Source organism: Carcharodon carcharias, chromosome 2, assembly GCF_017639515.1.
Source record: "Carcharodon carcharias isolate sCarCar2 chromosome 2, sCarCar2.pri, whole genome shotgun sequence".
Classification (NCBI taxonomy): domain Eukaryota; kingdom Metazoa; phylum Chordata; class Chondrichthyes; order Lamniformes; family Lamnidae; genus Carcharodon; species Carcharodon carcharias.
In genome coordinates this window covers 6,253,664-6,281,570 of record NC_054468.1, presented here as the reverse complement: position 1 = coordinate 6,281,570, position 27,907 = coordinate 6,253,664, and positions in this window count along the sequence as shown.

Sequence of the window (27,907 nt, the reverse complement as noted above, 5' to 3'; positions counted from 1 at the left end):
AATGGTATTGTCACTGGAAGATGATTGGGTAGTGGTATTTTCACTGGGAGATGATGGAATAGTGGTATTGTCACTGGGAGATGATGGAGTAGAAGTATTGTCACTGGTAGATGATGAAGTAGTGGAAATTGTCACTGGGAGATGATGGAGTAGTGGTATTGTCACTGGGAGATGATTGGGTAGTGTTATTGTCACTGGGAAATGATGGATTAGTGGCATTTTCACTGGGAGATGATGGTGTAGTGGTATTGTCACTGGGAGATTATTGGGTAGTGGTATTGTCACTGGGAGCTGATGAAATAGTGGTATTGTCACAGGGAGATGATGGAGTTGTGGTATTGTCAATGGGAGATGATTGAGTAATGGTATTGTCACTGGGAGATGATTGGGAAGTGGTATTGTCACTGGGAGTTGACGGACTAGTGGTATTGTCACTGGGAGGTGTTGGTGTAGTGGTATTGGCACTGGGAGATGATGGAGTAGTGGTATTGTCACTGGGAGGTGATTGGGTAGTGATATTGTCACTTGGAGATGATGAAGTAGTGGTATTGTCACTGGGAGATGATGGAGTAGTGGTATTGTCACTGGGAAATGGTTGGGCAGTGGTATTGTAACTGGGAGATGATGGAGTAGTAGTATTGTCACTGGGAGATGATTGGTTAGTGGTATTGTCACTGGGAGATGATGGAGTAGTGGTATTGTCACTGGGAGATTATTGGGTAGTGGTATTGTCACTGGGAGCTGATGAAATAGTGGTATTGTCACAGGGAGATGATGCAGTAGTGGTATTGTCATTGGGAGATGATGGAGTAGTGGTATTGTCACTGGGAGATGATGGAGTAGTGGTATTGTCACTGGGAGATGGTTGGGCCGTGGTATTGTAACTGGGAGGAGATGGAGTAGTGGTATTGTCACTGGGAGATTATTGGGTAGTGGTATTGTCACTGGGAGATGATGCAGTAGTGGTATTGTCACTGGGAGATGATTGGGTAGAGGTATTGTCACTGGGAGATGATGGAGTAGTGGTATTGTCACTGGGAGATGATTGGGTAAAGCTATTGTCACTCAGAGATGATGGAGTAGTGCTATTCTCACTGGGAAATGATGGAGTAATGGTATTGTCACTGGGAGATGATTGGGTAGTGGTATTTTCACTGGGAGATGCTGGAGTAGTGGCATTGTCACTGGGAGATGATTGGTTAGGGGTATTGTCACTGGGAGATGAAGGAATATTGGTATTGTCACTGGGAAATGATGGAGAAGTGGTATTCACACTGGGAAATCATGGAATAGTGGTATTGTCACTGGGAGATGATGCAGTAGTGGTATTGTCACTGGGAAATGATGCAGTACTGATATTGTCACTGGGAGATGATGGAGCAGGGAATTTGTCACGGGGAGATGATGGAGCAGGTCTATTGTCACTGGGAGATTACTGGGTAGTGGTATTGTCACTAGGAGATGATTGGGTAGTGGTATTTTCACTGGGAGATGATGGAATAGTGCTATTGTCACTGGGAGATGATGGAGTAGTGGTATTGTCACTGGTAGATGATGAAGTAGTGGTATTGTCACTGGGAGATGATGCAGTTTTGGTATTGTCACTGGGAGATGATTGGGTAGTGCTATTGTTACTGGGAGATGATGGAGTAGCGGTATTGGCACTGGGAGATGATGGAGTAGTGGTATTGTCACTGGGAGATGATTGAGTATTGGTATTGTCACTGGGAGATGATGGAGTAGCGGTATTGGCACTGGGAGATGATGGAGTAGTGGTATTGTCACTGGGAGATGATTGAGTACTGGTATTATCACTGAGAGATCATGGAGTAGTGGTATTGTCACTGGGGGATGATAGAATAGTGGTATTGTCCCTGGGAGAAGATGGAGTAGTTGTATTGTTACTGGGAGGTGACGGAGTAGTCCTATTGTCACTGGGAGATGATGAAGTAGTGAAATTGTCACTGGGAGATGATGGTGCAGTTTTATTTTCACTGGGAGATTATTGGGTATTGGTATTGTCACTGGGAGATGGTGCAGTAGTGGTATTGTCACTAGGAGATGATTGGGTAGTCCTATTGTCACTTGGAGATGATAGAGTAGTGGTATTGTCACTGGGAGATGATGGAGAAGTGGTATTGTCAAAGGGAGATAATTGAGTAGTGGTATTGGCACTGGGAAATGATGGATTAGTGGTATTGCAAATGGGAGATGATTGGGTTATGTTATTGTCACTGGGAGATGTTGGAGTTGTGGTATTGTCACAGGGAGATGATGGAGTTGTGGTACTGTCAGTGGGTGATGATTGAGTAAAGTTGTTTTCCCTGGGAGATGATTGGATAGTGGTATTGTCACTGGAAGTTGATCGAGTAGTGGTATTGTCACTGGGAGATGATGGAGTAGTGGTATTGTCACTGGGAGATGATTGAGTAGTGTTATTGTCACTGGGAGATTATTGGGTAGTGTTATTGTCACTGGGAGCTGATGGAATAGTGGTATTGTCACTGGGAGTTGTTGGAGTATTGGTATTGGCACTGGGAGATGATGGAGTAGTGGTATTGTCATTGGGAGATGTTGGAATAGTGGTATTGTCACTTGGAGATGATGAAGTAGTGGTATTGTCACAGGGAGATGATGCAGTAGTGGTATTGTCATTGGGAGATGATGGAGTAGTTGTATTGTCACTGGGAGATGATGGAGTAGTGGTATTGTCACTGGGAGATGATTGGGTAGTGCTTTTGTCACTGGGAGATGATGGAGTAGTGGTATTGCCACTGGGTGATGACGGAGTAGTGGTATTGGCACTGGGAGATGATTGGGTTTGTTATTTTCACTAGGAGATGATGGAGTAGTGTTATTGTCACTGAGAGATGACTGGGTAGTGGTATTTTCACTGGGAGATGATGGAGTAGTGGTATTGTCACTGGGAAATGATGGAGCAGTGGTATTGTCACTGGGAAATGATGCAGTAGTGATATTGCCATTGGGAGATGATGGAGCAGTGAAATTGTCACGGGGAGATGATAGAGCAGTTCAGTTGTCACTGGGAGATTATTGGGTAGTGGTATTGTCACTGGGAGATGGTGGAGTAGTGGTATTGTCACTGGGAGATGATTGGGTAGTGGTATTTTCACTGGGAGATGATGGAATAGTGGTATTGTCACTGGGAGATGATGGAGTAGTGGTATTGTCACTGGGAGATGATTGGGTAGTGCTATTGTCACTGGGAGATGATGAAGTAGTGGTATTGTCAATGGGAGTTTATTGAGTAGTGGTATTGGCACTTGGAAATGATGGAGTAGTGGTATTTTCACTGGGAGGTGATGGAGTAGTGGTATTGTCAATGGGAGATGATTGAGTAGTGGTATTGGCACTTGGAGATGATGGATTATTGGTATTGTCACTGCGTGATTATTGGGTAATGGTATTGTCACTGGGAGATGATGGAGTAGTGTTATTTTCACTAGGAGATGATTGGGTAGTGGTATTTTCACTGGGAGATGATGGAATAGTGGTATTGTCACTGGGAGATTATGGAGTAGTAGTATTGTTATTGGGAGATGATTGGGTAGAGCGATTTTCTCTGGGAGATGATGGAGTAGTGGTATTGTCACTGGGAGTTGTTGGAGTAGTGGTATTGGCACTGGGAGATGATGGAGTAGTGGTATTGTCACTGGGAGATGTTGGAGTAGTGGTATTGTCACTTGGAGATAATGAAGTAGTGGTATTGTCAAAGGGAGATGATGCAGTATTGGTGTTGTCACTGGGAGATGATCGAGTAGTGGTATTGTTACTGGGAGATGATGGAGTTGTTGTTTTGTCACTGGGAGATGGTTGGGCCGTGGTATTGTAACTGGGAGATGATGGAGTAGTGGAATTGTCATTGGGAGATTATTGGGTAGTGGTATTGTCACTTGGAAATGATGGAGTAGTGCTATTGTCACTGGGAGGTGAGGGAGTAGTGGTATTGTCAATGGGAGATGATTGAGTAGTTGTATTGGCACTTGGAGATGATGGATTAGTGGTTTTGTCACTGTGAGATGATGGAGTAGTGGTATTGTCACTGGGAGATGATGGAGTAGTGGTATTGTAACTGGGAGATAATGGAGTAGTGGTATTGACACTGGGACATGACTGAGTAGTGCTATTGTCTCTGGGAAATGATGGAGTAGTGATATTGTCACTGGAAGATGATGGAGTATTGGTATTGTCACTGGAAATGATGCAGTAGTGGTATTGTCACTGGGAGATGATGGAGTAGTGGTAAGGATACTGGGAGATGTCTGAGTAGTGGTATTTTCACTGGGAGATGATGGGGTAGTGGTATTGTCTCTAGGAGATGATGGTGTAGTGGTATTGGAATTGGGAGATGACGGAGTAGTGGTATTGTCACTGGGAAATGATGGAGCAGTGGTATTGTCACTGGGAAATGATGCAGTAGTGATATTGCCACTGGGAGATGATGGAGCAGTGAAATTGTCACGGGGAGATGATAGAGCAGTTCAGTTGTCACTGGGAGATTATTGGGTAGTGGTATTGTCACTGGGAGATGGTGGAGTAGTGGTATTGTCACTGGGAGATGATTGGGTAGTGGTATTTTCACTGGGAGATGATGGAATAGTGGTATTGTCACTGGGAGATGATGGAGTAGTGGTATTGTCACTGGGAGATGATTGGGTAGTGCTATTGTCACTGGGAGATGATGAAGTAGTGGTATTGTCAATGGGAGTTTATTGAGTAGTGGTATTGGCACTTGGAAATGATGGAGTAGTGGTATTTTCACTGGGAGGTGATGGAGTAGTGGTATTGTCAATGGGAGATGATTGAGTAGTGGTATTGGCACTTGGAGATGATGGATTATTGGTATTGTCACTGCGTGATTATTGGGTAATGGTATTGTCACTGGGAGATGATGGAGTAGTGTTATTTTCACTAGGAGATGATTGGGTAGTGGTATTTTCACTGGGAGATGATGGAATAGTGGTATTGTCACTGGGAGATGATGGAGTAGGGGTATTGTCATTGGGAGATGATTGGGTAGTGCTATTGTCACTGGGAGATGATAGGGTAGAGTTATTTTCACTGGGAGAAGATGGAGTAGTGGTATTATCACTGGGAGATGATTGAGTAGTGTTATTGGCACTGGGAGATGATGGAGTAGTGGTATTGTTACTGGGAGATGATGGCGTAGTGGTATTGTCAATGGGAGATGATTGAGCAGTGGTATTGGCACTGGGAGATGATGGATTAGTGGTATTGTCACTGGGAGATGATTGGGAAGTGGTAATGTCACTGGGAGTTGATGGAGTAGTGGTATTGTCACTGGGAGGTGTTAGAGTAGTGGTATTGGCACTGGGAAATGATGGAGTAGTGGTATTTCACTGGGAGATGATTGGGTAGTGATATTGTCACTTGGAGATGATGAAGTAGTGGTATTGTCATAGGGAGATGATGGAGTAGTGGTATTGTCACTGGGAGATGATGGAGTAGTGGTATTGTCAATGGGAGATGATTGAGCAGTGGTACTGGCACTGGGAGATGATGGATTAGTCGTATTGTCACTGGGAGATGAGTGGGTAATGGTACTGTCACTGGGAGATGTTGGAGTTGTAGTATTGTCACTGGGAGATGATGGAGTAGTGGTATTGTCACTGGGAGATGATGTAGTAGTGGTATTGTCACTGGGAGATGATGGAGTAATGGTATTGTCACTGGGAGATGTTGGAGTAGTGGTGTTGTCACTGGGAGATGATGGACTTGTGGTATTGTCACTGGGAGATTATTGAGTAATGTTATTGGCACTGGGAGTTGATGGATTAGTGGTATTGTCACTGGGAGTTAATGGAGTTGTGGTATTGTCAATGGGAGATGATTGAGTAATGTTATTGTCACTGGGAGATGATTGGGAAGTGGTATTGTCACTGGGAGTTGACGGACTAGTGGTATTGTCATTGGGCGATGATGGAGTATTGGTATTGTCACTGGGAGATGATGGAATATTGGTATTATCACTGGGAGATGATGGAGTAGTGGTACTCACACTGGGAGATCAAGGAATAGTGGTATTGTCACTGGGAGATGATGGAATAGTGGTATTGTCACTGGGAGATGATGGAGTAGTGGTATTGTCACTGGGAAATGATGCAGTAGTGGTATTGTCACTGGGAAATGATGCAGTAGTGATATTGTCACTGGGAGATGATAGAGCAGTGAAATTGTCACGGGGAGATGATGGAGCAGTTCTATTGTCACTGGGAGATTATTGGGTACTGGTATTGTCACTGGGAGATGGTGGAGAAGTGGTATTGTCACTGGGAGATGATTGGGTAGTGGTATTTTCACTGGGAGATGATGGAATAGTGGTATTGTCACTGGGAGATGATGGAGTAGTGGTATTGTCACTGGTAGATGATGAAGTAGTGGAAATTGTCACTGGGAGATGATGGAGTAGTGGTATTGTCACTGGGAGATGATTGGGTAGTGCTATTGTCACTGGGAGATGATGGATTAGTGGCAATTTCACTGGGAGATGATGGTGTAGTGGTATTGTCACTGGGAGATGATTGAGCATTGTTATTGTGACTGGGAGATGATGGAGTACCGGTATTGTCACTGGGAGATGTTGGAGTAGTGGTGTTGTCACTGGGAGATGATGGACTTGTGGTATTGTCACTGGGAGATTATTGAGTAATGTTATTGGCACTGGGAGTTGATGGATTAGTGGTATTGTCACTGGGAGATAATGGAGTTGTGGTATTGTCAATGGGAGATGATTGAGTAATGTTATTGTCACTGGGAGATGATTGGGAAGTGGTATTGTCACTGGGAGTTGACGGACTAGTGGTATTGTCATTGGGCGATGATGGAGTATTGGTATTGTCACTGGGAGATGATGGAATATTGGTATTATCACTGGGAGATGATGGAGTAGTGGTACTCACACTGGGAGATCAAGGAATAGTGGTATTGTCACTGGGAGATGATGGAATAGTGGTATTGTCACTGGGAGATGATGGAGTAGTGGTATTGTCACTGGGAAATGATGCAGTAGTGGTATTGTCACTGGGAAATGATGCAGTAGTGATATTGTCACTGGGAGATGATAGAGCAGTGAAATTGTCACGGGGAGATGATGGAGCAGTTCTATTGTCACTGGGAGATTATTGGGTACTGGTATTGTCACTGGGAGATGGTGGAGAAGTGGTATTGTCACTGGGAGATGATTGGGTAGTGGTATTTTCACTGGGAGATGATGGAATAGTGGTATTGTCACTGGGAGATGATGGAGTAGTGGTATTGTCACTGGTAGATGATGAAGTAGTGGAAATTGTCACTGGGAGATGATGGAGTAGTGGTATTGTCACTGGGAGATGATTGGGTAGTGCTATTGTCACTGGGAGATGATGGATTAGTGGCAATTTCACTGGGAGATGATGGTGTAGTGGTATTGTCACTGGGAGATGATTGAGCATTGTTATTGTGACTGGGAGATGATGGAGTACCGGTATTGGCACTGGGAGATGATGGAGAAGTGGTCTTGTCACTGGGAGATGATTGATTACTGGTATTATCACTGAGAGATCATGGAGTAGTGGTATTGTCACTGGGAGATGATGGAGTAGCGGTATTGTCACTGGGAGATTATTGGGTAGTGGTATTGTCACTGGGAGCCGATGGAATAGTCGTATTGTCACTGGAGGTTGTTGGAGTATTGGTATTGGCACTGGGAGATGATGGAGTAGTGGTATTATCACTGGGAGTTGATGGAGTAGTGGTATTGTCACTGGGAGATGGTTGGGCCGTGGTATTGTAACTGGGAGACTATTGGGTAGTGGTATTGTCACTGGGAGAAAATGGAGTAGTGGTATTGTCACTGGGAGATGATTGGGTACAGATATTGTCAATGGGAGATGATGGAGTAGTGGTATTGTCACTGGGAGATGATGGAGTAGTGGTATTGTCACTGGGAGATGATTGGGTAGAGCTATTGTCACTCAGAGATGATGGAGTAGTGGTATTGTCACTGGGAGATGATTGGGTAGTGGTATTTTCACTGGGAGATGATGGAGTACTGGTATTGTCACTGGGAGGTGTTGGTGTAGTGGTATTGTCACTGGGAGATGATGGAGTAGTGGTATTGTCACTGGGAAATGGTTGGGCAGTGGTATTGTAACTGGGAGATGATGGAGTAGTGGTATTGTCACTGGGAGATGATTGGTTAGTGGTATTGTCACTGGGAGATGATGGAGTAGTGGTATTGTCACTGGGAGATTATTGGTTAGTGGTATTGTCACTGGGAGCTGATGGAATAATGGTATTGTCACTGGGAGTTGTTGGAGTAGTGGTATTGTCACTTGGAGATGATGAAGTAGTGGTATTGTCACAGGGAGATGATGCAGTAGTGATATTGTCATTGGGAGATGATGGAATATTGGTATTATCACTGGGAGATGATGGAGTAGTGGTACTCACACTGGGAGATCATGAAATAGGGGTATTGTCACTGGGAGATGATGGAGTAGTGGTATTGTCACTGGGAGATGAAGGAGTAGTGGTATTGTCACTGGGAGATGATAGAGCAGTTCTATTGTCACTGGGAGATTATTGGGTAGTGGTATTGTCACTGGGAGATGGTGGAGTAATGGTATTGTCACTGGGAGATGATTGGGTAGTGGTATTTTCACTGGGAGATGATGGAATAGTGGTATTGTCACTGGGAGATGATGGAGTAGTGGTATTGTCACTGGGAAATGGTTGGGCAGTGGTATTGTAACTGGGAGATGATGGAGTAGTGGTATTGTCACTGGGAGATGATTGGTTAGTGATATTGTCACTGGGAGATGATGGAGTAGTGGTATTGTCACTGGGAGATTATTGGGTAGTGGTATTGTCACTGGGAGCTGATGGAATAATGGTATTGTCACTGGGAGTTGTTGGAGTAGTGGTATTGTCACTTGGAGATGATGAAGTAGTGGTATTGTCACAGGGAGATGATGCAGTAGTGGTATTGTCATTGGGAGATGATGGAATATTGGTATTATCACTGGGAGATGATGGAGTAGTGGTACTCACACTGGGAGATCATGAAATAGGGGTATTGTCACTGGGAGATGATGGAGTAGTGGTATTGTCACTGGGAGATGATGGAATAGTGGTATTGTCACTGGGAGATGAAGGAGTAGTGGTATTGTCACTGGGAGATGATAGAGCAGTTCTATTGTCACTGGGAGATTATTGGGTAGTGGTATTGTCACTGGGAGATGGTGGAGTAATGGTATTGTCACTGAGAGATGATTGGGTAGTGGTATTTTCACTGGGAGATGATGGAATAGTGGTATTGTCACTGGGAGATGATGGAGTAGAAGTATTGTCACTGGTAGATGATGAAGTAGTGGAAATTGTCACTGGGAGATGATGGAGTAGTGGTATTGTCACTGGGAGATGATTGGGTAGTGTTATTGTCACTGGGAAATGATGGATTAATGGCATTTTCACTGGGAGATGATGGTGTAGTGGTATTGTCACTGGGAGATGATTGAGCACTGGTATTGTGACTGGGAGATGATGGAGTAGCGATATTGGCACTGGGAGATGATGGAGTAATGGTCTTGTCACTGGGAGATGATTGATTACTGGTATTACCACTGAGAGATCATGGAGTAGTGGTATTGTCACTGGGAGATGATGGAATAGTGGTATTGTCACTGGGAGATGATGGAGTAGTTGTATTGTCACTGGGACGTGACGGAGTAGTCGTATTGTCACAGGGAGATGGTGGAGTAGTGAAATTGTCACTGGGAGATGATGGAGCAGTTTTATTGTAACTGGGAGATGATTGGGTAGAGGTATTGTCACTGGGAGATGATGGAGTAGTGGTATTGTCTCTGGGAGATGATTGGGTAGTGCTATTGTCACTGGGAGATGATGGAGCAGAGGTATTGTCACTGGGAGATTATTGGGTAGTGGTATTGTCACTGGGAGTTGATGGAATAGTCGTATTGTCACTGGGAGTTGTTGGAGTATTGGTATTGGCACTGGGAGATGATGGAGTAGTTGTATTGTCACTGGGAGATGTTGGAGTAGTGGTATTGTCACTTGGAGATGATGAAGTAGTGGTATTGTCACAGGGAGATGATGCAGTAGTGGTATTGTCATTGGGAGATGATGGAGTAGTGGTATTATCACTGGGAGATGATGGAGTAGTGGTATTGTCACTGGGAGATCGTTGGGCCGTGGTATTGTAACTGGGAGATGATGGAGTAGTGGTATTGTCACTGGGAGATTATTGGGTAGTGGTATTGTCACTGGGAGAAAATGGAGTAGTGGTATTTTCACTGGGAGATGATTGGGTAGAGGTATTGTCAATGGGAGATGATGGAGTAGTGGTATTGTCACTGGGAGATGATCGAGAAGTGGTATTGTCACTGGGAGGTGATTGGGTAGAGCTATTGTCACTCAGAGATGATGGAGTACTGGTATTGTCACTGGGAGATGATTGGGTAGTGGTATTTTCACTGGGAGATGCTGGAGTACTGGTATTGTCACTGGGAGATGATGGAGTTGTGGTATTGTCAATGGGAGATGATTGAGTAATGGTATTGTCACTGGGAGATGATTGGGAAGTGGTATTGTCACTGGGAGTTGACGGACTAGTGGTATTGTCACTGGGAGGTGTTGGTGTAGTGGTATTGGCACTGGGAGATGATGGAGTAGTGGTATTGTCACTGGGAGGTGATTGGGTAGTGATATTGTCACTTGGAGATGATGAAGTAGTGGTATTGTCACTGGGAGATGATGGAGTAGTGGTATTGTCACTGGGAAATGGTTGGGCAGTGGTATTGTAACTGGGAGATGATGGAGTAGTAGTATTGTCACTGGGAGATGATTGGTTAGTGGTATTGTCACTGGGAGATGATGGAGTAGTGGTATTGTCACTGGGAGATTATTGGGTAGTGGTATTGTCACTGGGAGCTGATGAAATAGTGGTATTGTCACAGGGAGATGATGCAGTAGTGGTATTGTCATTGGGAGATGATGGAGTAGTGGTATTGTCACTGGGAGATGATGGAGTAGTGGTATTGTCACTGGGAGATGGTTGGGCCGTGGTATTGTAACTGGGAGGAGATGGAGTAGTGGTATTGTCACTGGGAGATTATTGGGTAGTGGTATTGTCACTGGGAGATGATGCAGTAGTGGTATTGTCACTGGGAGATGATTGGGTAGAGGTATTGTCACTGGGAGATGATGGAGTAGTGGTATTGTCACTGGGAGATGATTGGGTAGAGCTATTGTCACTCAGAGATGATGGAGTAGTGCTATTCTCACTGGGAAATGATGGAGAAGTGGTACTCACACTGGGAAATCATGGAATAGTGGTATTGTCACTGGGAGATGATGCAGTAGTGGTATTGTCACTGGGAAATGATGCAGTAGTGGTATTGTCACTGGGAGATGATGGAGTAGTGGTATTGTCACTGGGAAATGATGCAGTACTGATATTGTCTCTGGGAGATGATGGAGCAGGGCATTTGTCACGGGGAGATGATGGAGCAGGTCTATTGTCACTGGGAGATTACTGGGTAGTGGTATTGTCACTGGGAGATGATGGAGTAGTGGTATTGTCTCTGGGAGATGATTGGGTAGTGCTATTGTCACTGGGAGATGATGGAGCAGAGGTATTGTCACTGGGAGATTATTGGGTAGTGGTATTGTCACTGGGAGTTGATGGAATAGTCGTATTGTCACTGGGAGTTGTTGGAGTATTGGTATTGGCACTGGGAGATGATGGAGTAGTTGTATTGTCACTGGGAGATGTTGGAGTAGTGGTATTGTCACTTGGAGATGATGAAGTAGTGGTATTGTCACAGGGAGATGATGCAGTAGTGGTATTGTCATTGGGAGATGATGGAGTAGTGGTATTATCACTGGGAGATGATGGAGTAGTGGTATTGTCACTGGGAGATCGTTGGGCCGTGGTATTGTAACTGGGAGATGATGGAGTAGTGGTATTGTCACTGGGAGATTATTGGGTAGTGGTATTGTCACTGGGAGAAAATGGAGTAGTGGTATTTTCACTGGGAGATGATTGGGTAGAGGTATTGTCAATGGGAGATGATGGAGTAGTGGTATTGTCACTGGGAGATGATCGAGAAGTGGTATTGTCACTGGGAGGTGATTGGGTAGAGCTATTGTCACTCAGAGATGATGGAGTACTGGTATTGTCACTGGGAGATGATTGGGTAGTGGTATTTTCACTGGGAGATGCTGGAGTACTGGTATTGTCACTGGGAGATGATGGAGTTGTGGTATTGTCAATGGGAGATGATTGAGTAATGGTATTGTCACTGGGAGATGATTGGGAAGTGGTATTGTCACTGGGAGTTGACGGACTAGTGGTATTGTCACTGGGAGGTGTTGGTGTAGTGGTATTGGCACTGGGAGATGATGGAGTAGTGGTATTGTCACTGGGAGGTGATTGGGTAGTGATATTGTCACTTGGAGATGATGAAGTAGTGGTATTGTCACTGGGAGATGATGGAGTAGTGGTATTGTCACTGGGAAATGGTTGGGCAGTGGTATTGTAACTGGGAGATGATGGAGTAGTAGTATTGTCACTGGGAGATGATTGGTTAGTGGTATTGTCACTGGGAGATGATGGAGTAGTGGTATTGTCACTGGGAGATTATTGGGTAGTGGTATTGTCACTGGGAGCTGATGAAATAGTGGTATTGTCACAGGGAGATGATGCAGTAGTGGTATTGTCATTGGGAGATGATGGAGTAGTGGTATTGTCACTGGGAGATGATGGAGTAGTGGTATTGTCACTGGGAGATGGTTGGGCCGTGGTATTGTAACTGGGAGGAGATGGAGTAGTGGTATTGTCACTGGGAGATTATTGGGTAGTGGTATTGTCACTGGGAGATGATGCAGTAGTGGTATTGTCACTGGGAGATGATTGGGTAGAGGTATTGTCACTGGGAGATGATGGAGTAGTGGTATTGTCACTGGGAGATGATTGGGTAGAGCTATTGTCACTCAGAGATGATGGAGTAGTGCTATTCTCACTGGGAAATGATGGAGTAGTGGTATTGTCACTGGGAGATGATTGGGTAGTGGTATTTTCACTGGGAGATGCTGGAGTAGTGGCATTGTCACTGGGAGATGATTGGTTAGGGGTATTGTCACTGGGAGATGAAGGAATATTGGTATTGTCACTGGGAAATGATGGAGAAGTGGTACTCACACTGGGAAATCATGGAATAGTGGTATTGTCACTGGGAGATGATGCAGTAGTGGTATTGTCACTGGGAAATGATGCAGTAGTGGTATTGTCACTGGGAGATGATGGAGTAGTGGTATTGTCACTGGGAAATGATGCAGTACTGATATTGTCTCTGGGAGATGATGGAGCAGGGCATTTGTCACGGGGAGATGATGGAGCAGGTCTATTGTCACTGGGAGATTACTGGGTAGTGGTATTGTCACTGGGAGATGGTGGAGTAGTGGTATTGTCACTAGGAGATGATTGGGTATTGGTATTTTCACTGGGAGATGATGGAATAGTGCTATTGTCAATGGGAGATGATTGAGTACTGGTATTATCACTGAGAGATCATGGAGTAGTGGTATTGTCACTGGGGGATGCTAGAATAGTGGTATTGTCCCTGGGAGATGATGGAGTCGTTGTATTGTTACTGGGAGGTGACGGAGTAGTCCTATTGTCACTGGGAGATGATGAAGTAGTGAAATTGTCACTGGGAGATGATGGTGCAGTTTTATTTTCACTGGGAGATTATTGGGTATTGGTATTGTCACTGGGAGATGGTGCAGTAGTGGTATTGTCACTAGGAGATGATTGGGTAGTCCTATTGTCACTTGGAGATGATAGAGTAGTGGTATTGTCACTGGGAGATGATGGAGAAGTGGTATTGTCAATGGGAGATAATTGAGTAGTGGTATTGGCACTGGGAGATGATGGATTAGTGGTATTGCAAATGGGAGATGATTGGGTTATGTTATTGTCACTGGGAGATGTTGGAGTTGTGGTATTGTCACAGGGAGATGATGGAGTTGTGGTACTGTCAGTGGGTGATGATTGAGTAAAGTTGTTTTCCCTGGGAGATGATTGGATAGTGGTATTGTCACTGGAAGTTGATCGAGTAGTGGTATTGTCACTGGGAGATGATGGAGTAGTGGTATTGTCACTGGGAGATGATTGAGTAGTGTTATTGTCACTGGGAGATTATTGGGTAGTGTTATTGTCACTGGGAGCTGATGGAATAGTGGTATTGTCACTGGGAGTTGTTGGAGTATTGGTATTGGCACTGGGAGATGATGGAGTAGTGGTATTGTCATTGGGAGATGTTGGAATAGTGGTATTGTCACTTGGAGATGATGAAGTAGTGGTATTGTCACAGGGAGATGATGCAGTAGTGGTATTGTCATTGGGAGATGATGGAGTAGTGGTATTGTCACTGGGAGATGATGGAGTAGTGGTATTGTCACTGGGAGATGATTGGGTAGTGCTTTAGTCACTGGGAGATGATGGAGTAGTGGTATTGCCACTGGGTGATGACGGAGTAGTGGTATTGGCACTGGGAGATGATTGGGTTTGTTATTTTCACTAGGAGATGATGGAGTAGTGTTATTGTCACTGAGAGATGACTGGGTAGTGGTATTTTCACTGGGAGATGATGGAGTAGTGGTATTGTCACTGGGAAATGATGGAGCAGTGGTATTGTCACTGGGAAATGATGCAGTAGTGATATTGCCACTGGGAGATGATGGAGCAGTGAAATTGTCACGGGGAGATGATAGAGCAGTTCAGTTGTCACTGGGAGATTATTGGGTAGTGGTATTGTCACTGGGAGATGGTGGAGTAGTGGTATTGTCACTGGGAGATGATTGGGTAGTGGTATTTTCACTGGGAGCTGATGGAATAGTGTTATTTTCACTGGGAGATGATGGAGTAGTGGTATTGTCACTGGGAGATGATTGGGTAGTGCTATTGTCACTGGGAGATGATGAAGTAGTGGTATTGTCAATGGGAGTTTATTGAGTAGTGGTATTGGCACTTGGAAATGATGGAGTAGTGGTATTTTCACTGGGAGGTGATGGATTAGTGGTATTGTCAATGGGAGATGATTGAGTAGTGGTATTGGCACTTGGAGATGATGGATTATTGGTATTGTCACTGCGTGATTATTGGGTAATGGTATTGTCACTGGGAGATGATGGAGTAGTGTTATTTTCACTAGGAGATGATTGGGTAGTGGTATTTTCACTGGGAGATGATGGAATAGTGGTATTGTCACTGGGAGATTATGGAGTAGTAGTATTGTTATTGGGAGATGATTGGGTAGAGCGATTTTCTCTGGGAGATGATGGAGTAGTGGTATTGTCACTGGGAGTTGTTGGAGTAGTGGTATTGGCACTGGGAGATGATGGAGTAGTGGTATTGTCACTGGGAGATGTTGGAGTAGTGGTATTGTCACTTGGAGATAATGAAGTAGTGGTATTGTCAAAGGGAGATGATGCAGTATTGGTGTTGTCACTGGGAGATGATCGAGTAGTGGTATTGTTACTGGGAGATGATGGAGTTGTGGTTTTGTCACTGGGAGATGGTTGGGCCGTGGTATTGTAACTGGGAGATGATGGAGTAGTGGAATTGTCATTGGGAGATTATTGGGTAGTGGTATTGTCACTTGGAAATGATGGAGTAGTGCTATTGTCACTGGGAGGTGAGGGAGTAGTGGTATTGTCAATGGGAGATGATTGAGTAGTTGTATTGGCACTTGGAGATGATGGATTAGTGGTTTTGTCACTGTGAGATGATGAAGTAGTGGTATTGTCACTGGGAGATGATGGAGTAGTGGTATTGTAACTGGGAGATAATGGAGTAGTGGTATTGACATTGGGACATGACTGAGTAGTGCTATTGTCTCTGGGAAATGATGGAGTAGTGATATTGTCACTGGAAGATGATGGAGTATTGGTATTGTCACTGGAAATGATGCAGTAGTGGTATTGTCACTGGGAGATGATGGAGTAGTGGTAAGGATACTGGGAGATGTCTGAGTAGTGGTATTTTCACTGGGAGATGATGGGGTAGTGGTATTGTCTCTAGGAGATGATGGTGTAGTGGTATTGGAATTGGGAGATGACGGAGTAGTGGTATTGTCACTGGGAAATGATGGAGCAGTGGTATTGTCACTGGGAAATGATGCAGTAGTGATATTGCCACTGGGAGATGATGGAGCAGTGAAATTGTCACGGGGAGATGATAGAGCAGTTCAGTTGTCACTGGGAGATTATTGGGTAGTGGTATTGTCACTGGGAGATGGTGGAGTAGTGGTATTGTCACTGGGAGATGATTGGGTAGTGGTATTTTCACTGGGAGATGATGGAATAGTGGTATTGTCACTGGGAGATTATGGAGTAGTGGTATTGTCACTGGGAGATGATTGGGTAGTGCTATTGTCACTGGGAGATGATGAAGTAGTGGTATTGTCAATGGGAGTTTATTGAGTAGTGGTATTGGCACTTGGAAATGATGGAGTAGTGGTATTTTCACTGGGAGGTGATGGAGTAGTGGTATTGTCAATGGGAGATGATTGAGTAGTGGTATTGGCACTTGGAGATGATGGATTATTGGTATTGTCACTGCGTGATTATTGGGTAATGGTATTGTCACTGGGAGATGATGGAGTAGTGTTATTTTCACTAGGAGATGATTGGGTAGTGGTATTTTCACTGGGAGATGATGGAATAGTGGTATTGTCACTGGGAGATTATGGAGTAGTAGTATTGTTATTGGGAGATGATTGGGTAGAGCGATTTTCTCTGGGAGATGATGGAGTAGTGGTATTGTCACTGGGAGTTGTTGGAGTAGTGGTATTGGCACTGGGAGATGATGGAGTAGTGGTATTGTCACTGGGAGATGTTGGAGTAGTGGTATTGTCACTTGGAGATGATTGGGTAGTGGTATTTTCACTGGGAGATGATGGAATAGTGGTATTGCCACTGGGTGATGACGGAGTAGTGGTATTGGCACTGGGAGATGTTTGGGTTTGTTATTTTCACTAGGAGATGATGGAGTAGTGTTATTGTCACTGAGAGATGACTGGGTAGTGGTATTTTCACTGGGAGATGATGGAGTAGTGGTATTGTCACTGGGAAATGATGGAGCAGTGGTATTGTCACTGGGAAATGATGCAGTAGTGATATTGCCACTGGGAGATGATGGAGCAGTGAAATTGTCACGGGGAGATGATAGAGCAGTTCAGTTGTCACTGGGAGATTATTGGGTAGTGGTATTGTCACTGGGAGATGGTGGAGTAGTGGTATTGTCACTGGGAGATGATTGGGTAGTGGTATTTTCACTGGGAGCTGATGGAATAGTGTTATTTTCACTGGGAGATGATGGAGTAGTGGTATTGTCACTGGGAGATGATTGGGTAGTGCTATTGTCACTGGGAGATGATGAAGTAGTGGTATTGTCAATGGGAGTTTATTGAGTAGTGGTATTGGCACTTGGAAATGATGGAGTAGTGGTATTTTCACTGGGAGGTGATGGAGTAGTGGTATTGTCAATGGGAGATGATTGAGTAGTGGTATTGGCACTTGGAGATGATGGATTATTGGTATTGTCACTGCGTGATTATTGGGTAATGGTATTGTCACTGGGAGATGATGGAGTAGTGTTATTTTCACTAGGAGATGATTGGGTAGTGGTATTTTCACTGGGAGATGATGGAATAGTGGTATTGTCACTGGGAGATTATGGAGTAGTAGTATTGTTATTGGGAGATGACTGGGTAGAGCGATTTTCTCTGGGAGATGATGGAGTAGTGGTATTGTCACTGGGAGTTGTTGGAGTAGTGGTATTGGCACTGGGAGATGATGGAGTAGTGGTATTGTCGCTGGGAGATGTTGGAGTAGTGGTATTGTCACTTGGAGATAATGAAGTAGTGGTATTGTCAAAGGGAGATGATGCAGTATTGGTGTTGTCACTGGGAGATGATCGAGTAGTGGTATTGTCACTGGGAGGTGATTGGGTAGAGCTATTGTCACTCAGAGATGATGGAGTACTGGTATTGTCACTGGGAGATGATTGGGTAGTGGTATTTTCACTGGGAGATGATGGAGTACTGGTATTGTCACTGGGAGATGATGGAGTTGTGGTATTGTCAATGGGAGATGATTGAGTAATGGTATTGTCACTGGGAGATGATTGGGAAGTGGTATTGTCACTGGGAGTTGACGGACTAGTGGTATTGTCACAAGAGGTGTTGGTGTAGTGGTATTGGCACTGGGAGATGATGGAGTAGTGGTATTGTCACTGGGAGGTGATTGGGTAATGATATTGTCACTTGGAGATGATGAAGTAGTGGTATTGTCACTGGGAGATGATGGAGTAGTGGTATTGTCACTGGGAAATGGTTGGGCAGTGGTATTGTAACTGGGAGATGATTGGTTAGTGGTATTGTCACTGGGAGATGATGGAGTAGTGGTATTGTCACTGGGAGATGATGGAGTAGTCGTATTGTCACTGGGAGTTGATTGAGTAGTGTTATTGGCACTGGGAGATGATGGATTAGTGGTATTGACACTGGGAGATGATTGGGTAGTGGTACTTTCACTGGGAGATGATGGAGTAGTGTTATTGTCACTGGGAGATGATGGAGCTGTGGTATTTTCATTGGGAGATGATTGGGTAATGGTATTGTAACTGGGAGATGTTGGAGTTGTGGTATTGTCATTGGGAGATGATTGGGTAGTGCTATTGTCACTGGGAGATGATGGAGTAGTGGTATTGTCACTGGGAGATGATGGATTAGTGGTATTGTCAATGGGAGATGATTGGGTAATTGTATTATCATTGGGAGATGTTGGAGTTGTGGTATTGTCACTGGAAGATGATGGAGTTGTGGTATTGTCAATGGGAGATGATTGAGTAGTGGTATTTTCACTGGGAGATGATTGGGTAGTGGTATTGTCACTGGGAGTTGATGGAGTAGTGGTATTTTCACTGGGAGATGATGGAGTAGTGGTATTGTCACTGGGAGATGATGGAGTAGTGGTATTGTCAATGGGAAATGATTGGGTAGTGCTATTGTCACTGGGAGTTGATGGAGTAGTGGTATTGTCACTGGGAGATGATTGACTAGTGTTATTGGCACTGGGAGATGATGGAGTAGTGGTATTGTGACTGGGACATGATTGGGTAGTGGTATTATCACTGGGAGATGTTGGAGTTGTGGTATTGTCACTGGAGGATGATGGAGTAGTGGAATTGTCACTGGGAGATGATGGAGTAGTGTTATTGTCATTGGGAGATGATTGGGTAGTGGTATTGTCACTTAGAGATGATGAAGTAGTGGTATTGTCACAGGGAGATGATGCAGTAGTGGTATTGTCCCTGGGAGATGATTGGGTAGTGGTATTGTCACTGGGAGTTGATAGAATAGTGGTATTGAAACTGGGAGTTGTTGGAGTAGTGTTATTGGCACTGGGAGATGATGGAGTAGTGGTATTGTCGCTGGGAGATGTTGGAGTAGTGGTATTGTCACTTGGAGATGATGAAGTAGTGGTATTGTCACTGGGAGATGATGGAGTAGGGGTATTGTCACTGGGAGTTGATGGAGTAGTAGTATTGTCACTGGGAGATGATGGAGTAGTGGTATTGTCACTGGGAGTTGATGGAGCAGTAGTATTGTCACTGGGAGATGATGGAGTAGTCGTATTGTCACTGGGAGTTGATTGAGTAGTGTTATTGGCACTGGGAGATGATGGATTAGCGGTATTGTCACTGGGAGATGATCGGGTAGTGGTACTTTCACTGGGAGATGATGGAGTAGTGGTATTGTCACTGGGAGATGATGGAGCTGTGGTATTTTCAATGGGAGATGATTGGGTAATGGTATTGTCACTGGGAGATGTTGGAGATGTGGTATTGTCACTGGGAGTTGATGGAGTAGTGGTATTGTTACTGGGAGTTGATATAGTAATGGTACTGTCACTGTGAGTTGATTGGGTAGTGCTATTGTCACTGGGAGTTAATGGAATAGTGGTATTGTCACTGGGAGTTGTTGGAGTAGTGGTATTGGCACTGGAAGATGATGGAGTAGTGGTATTGTCACTTGGAGATGATGGAATATTGGTACTGTCACTGGGAGATGATGGAGTAGTGGTACTCACACTGGGAGATGATGGAATAGTGAAATTGTCACTGGGAGATGATGGAGTAGTGGTATTGTCCCTGGGAAATGATGGGGTAGTGGTGATTTCACTGGGAGATGATGGAGTAGTGGTAAGGATACTGGGAGATAATGGAATAATTGTATTGTCACTTGGAGATGATGGTGTATTTGTATTGTCACTGGGAGGTGACGGAGTATTGGTATTGTCACTGGAAGATGATGGAGTATTGATATTGTCACTGGGAGTTGATGGAGCAGTGATATTGTCACTGGGAGATGATGGAGTAGTGAAATTGTCACGGGGAGATGATGGAGCAGTTCTATTTTCACTGGGAGATTATTGGGTAGTGCATTTGTCACTGGGAGATGATGGAGTAGTGGCATTGTCACTGGGAGATGATGGTGTAGTGTATTGTCACTGGAAGATGATTGAGCATCGGTATTGTCTCTGGGAGATGATGGAGTAGCTGTATTGGCACTGGGAGATGATGGAGTAGTGGTATTGTCACTGGGAGATGATTGAGTAGTGTTATTGACACTGGGAGATGATGGACTTGTGGTATTGTCACCGGGAGATGATTGAGTAGTGTTATTGGCACTGGGAGTTGATGGAGTAGTGGTATTTACACTGGGAGATGATTGGGTAGTGGTATTTTCACTGGGAGATTATGGAGTAGTGGTATTGTCACTGGGAGATGATTGAGTAGTGGTATTGTCACTGGGAGATAATTGGGTAATGGTATTGTCACTGGGCGATGATGGAGTAGTGGTATTGTCACTGGGAGTTGATGGAGTAGTAGTATTGTCACTGGGAGATGATGGAGTAGTCGTATTGTCACTGGGAGTTGATTGAGTAGTGTTATTGGCACTGGGAGATGATGGATTAGTGATATTGTCACTGGGAGGTGATCGGGTAGTGGTACTTTCACTGGGAGATGATGGAGTAGTGGTATTGTCACTGGGAGATGATGGAGCTGTGGTATTTTCAATGGGAGATGATTGGGTAATGGTATTGTCACTGGGAGATGTTGGAGATGAGGCATTGTCACTGGGAGTTGATGGAGTTGTGGTATTGTTACTGGGAGTTGATATAGTAATGGTACTGTCACTGGGAGTTGATTGGGTAGTGCTATTGTCACTGGGAGTTAATGGAATAGTGGTATTGTCACTGGGAGTTGTTGGAGTAGTGGTATTGGCACTGGGAGGTGATGGAGTAGTGGTATTGTCACTTGGAAATGATGGAATATTGGTACTGTCACTGGGAGATGATGGAGCAGTGGTACTCACACTGGGAGATGATGGAATAGTGAAATTGTCACTGGGAGATGATGGAGTAGTGGTATTGTCCCTGGGAAATGATGCAGTAGTGGTTTTGTCACTGGGAGATGATGGAGTAGTGGTAAGGATACTGGGAGATGACTGAGTAGTGGCATTATCACTGGGAGATGACGGAGTAGTGGTATTGTCACTGGGAGGTGATGGAGTAGTGGTATTGTCACTGGGAGATGATGGAGCAGTGATATTGTCACTGGGAGATGATGGAATAGTGAAATTGTCACGGGGAGATGATGGAGCATTTCTATTTTCACTGGGAGATTATTGGGTAGTGGTATTGTCACTGGGAGATGGTGGAGTAGTGGTATTGTTACTGGGAGATGATTTGGTAGTGGTATTGTCACCGGGAGATGATTGGGTAGTGCTACTGTCACTGGGAGATGATGGAGTAGTGGCATTGTCACTGGGAGATGATGGTGTAGTGCATTATCACTGGAAGATGATTGAGCATTGGTATTGTCTCTGGGAGATGATGGAGTAGTTGTATTGGCACTGGGAGATGATGGAGTAGTGGTATTGTCACTGGGAGATGATTGAGTAGTATTATTGGCACTGGGTGATGATGGAGTTGTGGTATTGTCACTCAGAGATGATTGGGTAGTGGTATTTTCACTGGGAGATGATGGAGTAGTGGTATTGTCACTGGGAGATGATGGAGTAGTAGTATTGTCAATGGGAGATGATTGAGTAGTGGTATTGGCACTAGGAGATAATGGAGTAGTGGTATTGTCATAGGGAGATGATTGGGTAGTGCGATTGTCTCTGGGAGATGATGGAGTAGTGGTATTGTCACTGGGAGATGATGGAGTAGTGGTATTGTCACTGGGAGATGATGGAGTAGTCGTATTGTCACTGGGAGTTGATTGAGTAGTGTTATTGGCACTGGGAGATGATGGAGTACTGGTATTGTCACTGGGAGATGATGGAGTTGTGGTATTGTCAATGGGAGATGATTGAGTAATGGTATTGTCACTGGGAGATGATTGGGAAGTGGTATTGTCACTGGGAGTTGACGGACTAGTGGTATTGTCACAAGAGGTGTTGGTGTAGTGGTATTGGCACTGGGAGATGATGGAGTAGTGGTATTGTCACTGGGAGGTGATTGGGTAATGATATTGTCACTTGGAGATGATGAAGTAGTGGTATTGTCACTGGGAGATGATGGAGTAGTGGTATTGTCACTGGGAAATGGTTGGGCAGTGGTATTGTAACTGGGAGATGATTGGTTAGTGGTATTGTCACTGGGAGATGATGGAGTAGTGGTATTGTCACTGGGAGATGATGGAGTAGTCGTATTGTCACTGGGAGTTGATTGAGTAGTGTTATTGGCACTGGGAGATGATGGATTAGTGGTATTGACACTGGGAGATGATTGGGTAGTGGTACTTTCACTGGGAGATGATGGAGTAGTGTTATTGTCACTGGGAGATGATGGAGCTGTGGTATTTTCATTGGGAGATGATTGGGTAATGGTATTGTAACTGGGAGATGTTGGAGTTGTGGTATTGTCATTGGGAGATGATTGGGTAGTGCTATTGTCACTGGGAGATGATGGAGTAGTGGTATTGTCACTGGGAGATGATGGATTAGTGGTATTGTCAATGGGAGATGATTGGGTAATTGTATTATCATTGGGAGATGTTGGAGTTGTGGTATTGTCACTGGAAGATGATGGAGTTGTGGTATTGTCAATGGGAGATGATTGAGTAGTGGTATTTTCACTGGGAGATGATTGGGTAGTGGTATTGTCACTGGGAGTTGATGGAGTAGTGGTATTTTCACTGGGAGATGATGGAGTAGTGGTATTGTCACTGGGAGATGATGGAGTAGTGGTATTGTCAATGGGAGATGATTGGGTAGTGCTATTGTCACTGGGAGTTGATGGAGTAGTGGTATTGTCACTGGGAGATGATTGACTAGTGTTATTGGCACTGGGAGATGATGGAGTAGTGGTATTGTGACTGGGACATGATTGGGTAGTGGTATTATCACTGGGAGATGTTGGAGTTGTGGTATTGTCACTGGAGGATGATGGAGTTGTGGTATTGTGAATGGGAGATGATTGAGTGGTGGTATTTTCAATGGGAGATCATTGGGTAGTGGTATTGTCACTGGGAGTTGATGGAGTAGTGGTATTTTCACTGGGAGATGATGGAGTAGTGGAATTGTCACTGGGAGATGATGGAGTAGTGTTATTGTCATTGGGAGATGATTGGGTAGTGGTATTGTCACTTAGAGATGATGAAGTAGTGGTATTGTCACAGGGAGATGATGCAGTAGTGGTATTGTCCCTGGGAGATGATTGGGTAGTGGTATTGTCACTGGGAGTTGATAGAATAGTGGTATTGAAACTGGGAGTTGTTGGAGTAGTGTTATTGGCACTGGGAGATGATGGAGTAGTGGTATTGTCGCTGGGAGATGTTGGAGTAGTGGTATTGTCACTTGGAGATGATGAAGTAGTGGTATTGTCACTGGGAGATGATGGAGTAGGGGTATTGTCACTGGGAGTTGATGGAGTAGTAGTATTGTCACTGGGAGATGATGGAGTAGTGGTATTGTCACTGGGAGTTGATGGAGTAGTAGTATTGTCACTGGGAGATGATGGAGTAGTCGTATTGTCACTGGGAGTTGATTGAGTAGTGTTATTGGCACTGGGAGATGATGGATTAGCGGTATTGTCACTGGGAGATGATCGGGTAGTGGTACTTTCACTGGGAGATGATGGAGTAGTGGTATTGTCACTGGGAGATGATGGAGCTATGGTATTTTCAATGGGAGATGATTGGGTAATGGTATTGTCACTGGGAGATGTTGGAGATGTGGTATTGTCACTGGGAGTTGATGGAGTAGTGGTATTGTTACTGGGAGTTGATATAGTAATGGTACTGTCACTGTGAGTTGATTGGGTAGTGCTATTGTCACTGGGAGTTAATGGAATAGTGGTATTGTCACTGGGAGTTGTTGGAGTAGTGGTATTGGCACTGGAAGATGATGGAGTAGTGGTATTGTCACTTGGAGATGATGGAATATTGGTACTGTCACTGGGAGATGATGGAGTAGTGGTACTCACACTGGGAGATGATGGAATAGTGAAATTGTCACTGGGAGATGATGGAGTAGTGGTATTGTCCCTGGGAAATGATGGGGTAGTGGTGTTTTCACTGGGAGATGATGGAGTAGTGGTAAGGATACTGGGAGATAATGGAATAATTGTATTGTCACTTGGAGATGATGGTGTATTTGTATTGTCACTGGGAGGTGACGGAGTATTGGTATTGTCACTGGAAGATGATGGAGTATTGATATTGTCACTGGGAGTTGATGGAGCAGTGATATTGTCACTGGGAGATGATGGAGTAGTGAAATTGTCACGGGGAGATGATGGAGCAGTTCTATTTTCACTGGGAGATTATTGGGTAGTGCATTTGTCACTGGGAGATGATGGAGTAGTGGCATTGTCACTGGGAGATGATGGTGTAGTGTATTGTCACTGGAAGATGATTGAGCATCGGTATTGTCTCTGGGAGATGATGGAGTAGCTGTATTGGCACTGGGAGATGATGGAGTAGTGGTATTGTCACTGGGAGATGATTGAGTAGTGTTATTGACACTGGGAGATGATGGACTTGTGGTATTGTCACCGGGAGATGATTGAGTAGTGTTATTGGCACTGGGAGTTGATGGAGTAGTGGTATTTACACTGGGAGATGATTGGGTAGTGGTATTTTCACTGGGAGATTATGGAGTAGTGGTATTGTCACTGGGAGATGATGGAGTTGTGGTATTGTCAATGGGAGATGATTGAGTAGTGGTATTGTCACTGGGAGATAATTGGGTAATGGTATTGTCACTGGGCGATGATGGAGTAGTGGTATTGTCACTGGGAGTTGATGGAGTAGTAGTACTGTCACTGGGAGATGATGGAGTAGTCGTATTGTCACTGGGAGTTGATTGAGTAGTGTTATTGGCACTGGGAGATGATGGATTAGTGATATTGTCACTGGGAGGTGATCGGGTAGTGGTACTTTCACTGGGAGATGATGGAGTAGTGGTATTGTCACTGGGAGATGATGGAGCTGTGGTATTTTCAATGGGAGATGATTGGGTAATGGTATTGTCACTGGGAGATGTTGGAGATGAGGCATTGTCACTGGGAGTTGATGGAGTTGTGGTATTGTTACTGGGAGTTGATATAGTAATGGTACTGTCACTGGGAGTTGATTGGGTAGTGCTATTGTCACTGGGAGTTAATGGAATAGTGGTATTGTCACTGGGAGTTGTTGGAGTAGTGGTATTGGCACTGGGAGGTGATGGAGTAGTGGTATTGTCACTTGGAAATGATGGAATATTGGTACTGTCACTGGGAGATGATGGAGCAGTGGTACTCACACTGGGAGATGATGGAATAGTGAAATTGTCACTGGGAGATGATGGAGTAGTGGTATTGTCCCTGGGAAATGATGCAGTAGTGGTTTTGTCACTGGGAGATGATGGAGTAGTGGTAAGGATACTGGGAGATGACTGAGTAGTGGCATTATCACTGGGAGATGACGGAGTAGTGGTATTGTCACTGGGAGGTGATGGAGTAGTGGTATTGTCACTGGGAGATGATGGAGCAGTGATATTGTCACTGGGAGATGATGGAATAGTGAAATTGTCACGGGGAGATGATGGAGCATTTCTATTTTCACTGGGAGATTATTGGGTAGTGGTATTGTCACTGGGAGATGGTGGAGTAGTGGTATTGTTACTGGGAGATGATTTGGTAGTGGTATTGTCACTTGGAGATGATTGGGTAGTGCTACTGTCACTGGGAGATGATGGAGTAGTGGCATTGTCACTGGGAGATGATGGTGTAGTGCATTATCACTGGAAGATGATTGAGCATTGGTATTGTCTCTGGGAGATGATGGAGTAGTTGTATTGGCACTGGGAGATGATGGAGTAGTGGTATTGTCACTGGGAGATGATTGAGTAGTATTATTGGCACTGGGTGATGATGGAGTTGTGGTATTGTCACTCAGAGATGATTGGGTAGTGGTATTTTCACTGGGAGATGATGGAGTAGTGGTATTGTCACTGGGAGATGATGGAGTAGTAGTATTGTCAATGGGAGATGATTGAGTAGTGGTATTGGCACTAGGAGATAATGGAGTAGTGGTATTGTCATAGGGAGATGATTGGGTAGTGCGATTGTCTCTGGGAGATGATGGAGTAGTGGTATTGTCACTGGGAGATGATGGAGTAGTGGTATTGTCACTTTGAGATGATTGGGTAGTGGTATTGTCACTGGGAGTTAATGGAATAGTGGTATTGTCACTGGGAGTTGTTGGAGTAGTGGTATTGGCACTGGGAGATGATGGAGTAGTGGTATTGTCACTGGGAGATGTTGGAGTAGTGGTATTGTCACTTGGAGATAATGAAGTAGTGGTATTGTCACAGGGAGATGATGCAGTATTGGTATTGTCATTGGGAGATGTTCCAGCAGTGGTATTGTCACTGGGAGATGATGGAGTTGTGGTTTTGTCACTGGGAGATGGTTGGGCAGTGGTATTGTAACTGGGAGATGATGGAGTAGTGGTATTGCCACTGGGAGATTATTGGGTAGTTGTATTGTCACTGGGAGATGATGGAGTAGAGGTATTGTCACTGGGAGATGATGGAATATTGGTATTGGCACTGGGAGATGATCGAGTAGTGGTACTCACACTGGGAGATGATGGAAAAGTGGTATTGTCACTGGGAGATGATGGAGTAGTGGTATTGTCACTGGAAATGATGCAGTAGTGGTATTGTCACTGGGACATGATGGAGTAGTGGTAAGGAAACTGGGAGATGACTGAGTAGTGGTATTATTACTGGGAGATGATGGGGTAGTGGTATTGTCTCTAGGAGATGATGGTGTAGTGGTATTGGAATTGGGAGATGACTGAGTAGTGGTATTGTCACTGGGAGATGATGGAGTTGTGGTATTGTCAATGGGAGATGATTGAGTAGTGGTATTGTCACTGGGAGATAATTGGGTAATGGTATTGTCACTGAGAGATGTAGGAGTTGTGGTATTGTCACTGGGCGATGATGGAGTATTGGTATTGGCACTGGGAGTTGATGGAGTAGCAGTATTGTCACTGGGAGATGATGGAGTAGTCGTATTGTCACTGGGAGTTGATTGAGTAGTGTTATTGGCACTGGGAGATGATGGATTAGTGGTATTGTCACTGGGCGATGATCGGGTAGTGGTACTTTCACTGGGAGATGATGGAGTAGTGGTATTGTCACTGGGAGATGATGGAGCTGTGGTATTTTCAATGGGAGACGATTGGGTAATGGTATTGTCACTGGGAGATGTTGGAGATGTGGTATTGTCACTG